The sequence below is a fragment of the Bos javanicus genome, chromosome X (assembly GCF_032452875.1).
Source record: "Bos javanicus breed banteng chromosome X, ARS-OSU_banteng_1.0, whole genome shotgun sequence".
Taxonomy (NCBI): Eukaryota; Metazoa; Chordata; class Mammalia; order Artiodactyla; family Bovidae; genus Bos; species Bos javanicus.
In genome coordinates this window covers 78,278,244-78,283,486 of record NC_083897.1, presented here as the reverse complement: position 1 = coordinate 78,283,486, position 5,243 = coordinate 78,278,244, and the positions used below count along the sequence as shown (strand labels likewise).

Below are 5,243 nucleotides of genomic sequence, written 5' to 3'. Positions count from 1 at the left end.
CATATAGTACATGATACAATCCAAGGGTGGTTGAATCCAAAGATGTAGAACCATGGATAAGGAATTGGTTCCAGCTGTAAATATACATGTTTTTTTGACTGAGGGGAGTGTTGGTGCCCCTAAACTTTGTGTTGTTCAAGGGTCAACTGTATTTTCATTTTCATTTCCCTTTGACTCTTGTATTCTTAACAATCTCATCTACTTCCTGTTTGAGAAGGTGCATGCTAAGTCGCTTTAGTCATGTCTGACACTTTATGATCCCAGGTTCCTCTGTCCATGGAATTCTCTGTGCAAGAATACTGGAGTGGATTGCCATACCCTCCTCCAGTTATGAGAAGGTACCTTACATTTATAAAAGATAGCTCTCTGAGTGAAATGTATGGCCTAACAGTCTTCACAGTATCCATCTCTTGCTCATCTATATATACATCTCTGTCCCCAGCAAGATACCGAGGATTTTGCTCTATGTCACAGTGACTGTTGTTACCACTCTCTGCTCCAGGTTCCTTCAGACTACAAAACCTGCCTTTTAAGGAAGGTTCATCCCTTGTTCTCACAAATGACCCAATAAGGGAAGCACCCTCGACAAATTCCTAAACCAAAGGGGCTGCTGTTGGTAACTTCCAAAGGCACTCACCCACTCAGTGAGTACCAGTGTATCTGCTGTCATGTCTTCTTTCCTGAAACCTTGAGTTCCCTTTGGTTTTTAAATAACTTGTAGTATAACATTCTTTTGCACTCTACCCCCAGAAGTAGTAGCATATGCTTCTATTTCTATTTCCTTCTATTTCTCCCTGATTTATTTCTTAAGGTTCTGTACATTCCCTACCATGCATAATGCTAACACTATTTGTGGGACCTTATTGTCTTTTGTCTTTCCTTTTCCTTCTCTTTCTTTTGTGTTTTCGACATTTGTTTTCTTAACATACTCCAGGCTTTACCTTAGGGGATTCCTCCCACAGTAAGAACTGTAAAGAAAAGAAGTTCTAGGGGCTTCCCTGGTGGAGTGATTAAGAGTGTGCCTCCCAGTGCAGGGGATACAGGTTCGATCCCTGCTCCAGGAAGAGCCCACATGCCATAGAGCAAGTAAGCCCATATGCCACAACTACCGAGCCAGCACTATTGAGCCCACAAGCCACAACTACTGAACCCAGCACCACAACTACTGAGCCCGTGCACCCTAGAGCCCATACTCTGCAATAAGAGAAGCCACTACAGTGAGAAGCCTATGAACTGCAACTAAGAGTAGTCCCCACTCACTGCAACTAGACAAAGCCTGGGTGCAACAATGAAGACCCAGCACAGCTAAAAATAAATAAATATTAAAAAGAAGAAAAGAAGTTCTAAGTCTGCAGAAAGCATTCATAGTTCAAATAAAACTACCTTATCCATCTTCACATCCATGAATAGAAGAATTTCTTTCAGCTGATATCTTTGCATCATTCCAATATCTAACCTACACCAGATCCATACATATTGAAATCCTAGTTTAGTGATTTCATCTTTTCTCCTCTTCCCTTAGAGCTCTAACTCTCTAAGTGTTATGGGCATCTTCCTCTTTGCTCCAAACTATACCTGCTTCCCCAATCACAAGTGGTGTCTCCTGAAATTCACTAAATAATGCCTGAAGTATCCTTTGCCACTCTTGTGGTCTTTCTCTCTTGATTTTTTTTCCTGAATATTTTGTAATCTGTCATGAAAAGGACTATAATCTGCTCTTATTAATGACACTTTGTCTGTAATACTCAGAGGACTCATCAATAGTTTTCTGGGCCTGGGATAGTTTGTGGGAAGAGGAGGGGCAATGAGAGGTCATTCCAGTTTACTCTCATCTTTCTTTTTCTGTTAAATCTCTTTGACCTGAGTTATCTTCCTTGACCTAATAATAGAGCATATACCCTCCTTTTTCCTACTCTATACCAAAAAGCTTTTAGGCCTGGGGACATTTGGGGGGCGGGGTAAGCCGCCTTTTCATGTAAGCCAAATTTGACCAAAGCCTTCTCAATCTTCATTTCCTGATAAACCTATGGTTTGCTTTCTGACATTTCTAAATCTAAAATGGTCTCCTAGGCTGTGATTCTCTGTTCATTTACAACACGCTGTACTTTCTCTGCCTGCTGCCAACGTCTTTAGGCTGTTGCTGTGCCAACCAGATTCTCAAAGCCAAGGCATTACTGCCACAGTGTCTTTTAGTGTATTGCTTTTTTGTTCTGACTTTTTCTTTTGAATTTTTGGTAATTTATTTCACTGTACCCTCCACCCCTGCAACCTTAATTGTAAAAGCTGCCATATTCTTCCATGTATTTAAGGCTTTCACACTTCTTGATTTGGTTTCTAACAAAGTCTACCATCCTTTGGGTCTTCGAAATCAACAACAAGGATCATGGTATACCTGAGGGATAGCCAGAATGGATTCACAAACTTATGAAACAGGAAAGAGAGCCTTAGAAGTATGGCTCTAAGTCACACAGAATAAGGTAAGCAGCAACATAATATGGGCAGATGGCACCAACTATAAACACTTAAAGGCCTAATTGTCTCCCACTAAAGTTCAGTTTACAGTCATGAGAGAGGGACAGAATGAAAAAAGGGGGAAACAAACTATGGTATCCAAAATAATTCCATTGTATTAAAGAGAAAGGATATGTCCAAAGAAAAGACACATAAACTGTCACTGTTTGCAGATGACATGTTATTATACATAGAAAATCCTAAATATTCCACCAGAAAACTATTGGATATAATCAGTGAATTTGGTAAACTTGCAGGATACAAAACTAATGCATGAAATCTCTTGCATTCCTATACACTAACAAAAAGGCAGAAAGAGAAATTAAGGAAACAATCCCATTTACCATCACAACAACAACAAAAATGCCTAGGAATAAATCTACCTAAGGAAGCAAAAGATCTATACTTATAAAATTATAATACTCCAATGAAAGAAATCAAAGAGGACACAAATGGATGGAGAAATAAACCATGTTCTTGGACTGGAAGAATCAATATAGTGAAAATGAATATATTACCCAAAGAAATCTACAGATTAAATGTAATTCTTATCAAATTACCAATGGCATTCTTTACAGAATTAGAACAAATTTTTTTTTTTACAATTTGTATGGAAACACAAAAGACTCCAAGAGTCAAAGTACTCTTAAGAAAAATGGAGCAGGAAGAAACAGGCTCCCCAACTTCAAATTATACTAAAAAGCTATAGTAATCAAAACAGTATGGTACTGGCACAAAAACAGAAATATAAATCAATAGTACAGGATAGAAAGCCCAGAGATAAACCCATGTACCTATGGTCACCTAATCTATAACAAAGGAGGCAAGAATAAACAATGGAAAAAAGAGAGTATCTTCAATAAGTGGGGCTGTTAAATCTGGATAGCTACATGTAAAAGAATGAAATTAGAACACTACCTAGCACCATACATAAAAATAAACTCAAAATGGATTAAAGACCTAAAAAGGCCTGCATAGTCAAAGCTATGGTTTTTCCAGTAGTCATGTACAGATGTGAGAGTTGGACCATAAAGAAGGCTGAGCACCAAGGAATTGATGCTTTCCCAAGAATTGATGCTTTCAAACTGTGGCTCTGGATAAGACTCTTGAGAGTCCCTTAGACTTCAAGGAGATCAAATCAGTCAATCCTAAAGGAAATCAACCCTGAATATTCACTGAAGGGACTGATGCTGAAGCTGAAGCTCCAATACTTTGGCCACCTGATGGGAAGAGATGACTCACTGGAAAAGATCCTGATGATGGGAAAGATTGAGGACAGGAGGAGAAGTGGGCAACAGAGGGTGAGATGGTTGGATGGTATCACTGACTCAGTGGACATGAGCATGAGCAAACTCCAGGAGATAGTGAAGGACAGAGAAGCCTGGCTTGCTGCAGTCCATGGGGTCACAAAGAGTCAGACATGACTTAGTGATTGAACAACAGCAACAACAACAAATGTAAGACCAGATACTATAAAACTCTTAGAGGAAAACATAGGAAAAACACTCTTTGACATAAATCACAGTAAGATCTTTTTTGAAGCACCTCCTGGAATAATGAAAATAAAAACAAAATAAATAAAAAAGGTCTATATAGTCAAAGCTATGGTTTTTCCAGTAGTCATGTACAGATGTCTGGTTTGACATAGCTTTCCTTCCAAGGAGCAAGCATCTTTTAATTTCATAGCTGCAGTCAACATCTGCAGTGATTTTGGAGCTGAAGAAAATAAAATCTGTCACTGTTTCCACATTTTCCCCTTATGTTTGCCATGACATGATGGGATGGATGCCATGATCTTAATTTTTTAAATGTTGAGTTTCAAGCCAGCTTTTCACTCTCCTCTTTCACCCTCATCAAGAGGGTCTTTAGTGTTCACTTTGGCAGCACAAATACTAAATTTGGAATGTACAGAGAAGATTAGCATGGCCCCTGTGCAAGGATGACACGCAAATTTCTGAAGCATTCCATATTTTTAGACATAGAGAACAGACTTGTGGACACAGTGTGGGGGAAGGAAAGGGTAGGATGAATGGAGAGAGTAGCATGGAAAAATATCTACTACCATATGTAAAGTAGATAGTCAGTGGGAATTTGCTATATGACTCAGGAAACTCAAACCAGGGCTCTGTGACAACCTAAGAGTGGTGGAATGGGGTGGAAAGTGGGAGGAAGTTTTAAGAGAGAGGGCACATATGTATACCTATGACTGATTCATGTTGGTGTATGGCAGAAACCAACACAATATTTTTAACCAAGTACCCTTCAATTAAAAATAAAATTTTAAAAAGAGACTCTTTAGTTCCTATTCACTTTTTGCCATTAGATTGGTAAGTAGGTAAGTGTTAGTCACTCAATGGTGTCCAACTCTTTGCAACCCCATGGACTGTAGCTCAGCAGGCTCTTCTGTCCAGCATTCTCCAGGTGAGAATACTGGAGTGGGTTGCCTATGCTCTTCTCCAGGGGATCTTCCCAACCCAGGAATTGAACACATTCCTGTTCATTTTAGTTCACTGATTCCTAAGATGTTGATACTCAACCTTGCCATCTCCTGGTTGACTACATCCAATTTACGTTGATTCATGGACCTAACGTTTCGGTTTCTTAAGTAATATTGTTCTTTATAGCATCAGACTTTACTTTCACCACCAGACACATCCACAGTTGAGTGTTTTTCCCACTTTGGCCCAGCTGCTTCAGTCTTACTGGAGCTATTAGTAATTGTCCTTCACTCT

The 5,243-nt window shown here is 39.3% G+C and overlaps 1 non-coding gene across 1 annotated transcript; it reads left to right on the top strand.

The window, feature by feature from the left end:
- Window positions 1–4,379: 4,379 nt before the first annotated feature.
- Window positions 4,380–4,485, top strand: LOC133243662 (U6 spliceosomal RNA). Its single transcript, XR_009735202.1, has one exon. It is a non-coding gene; the product is annotated as a U6 spliceosomal RNA (small nuclear RNA).
- Window positions 4,486–5,243: the final 758 nt, after the last annotated feature.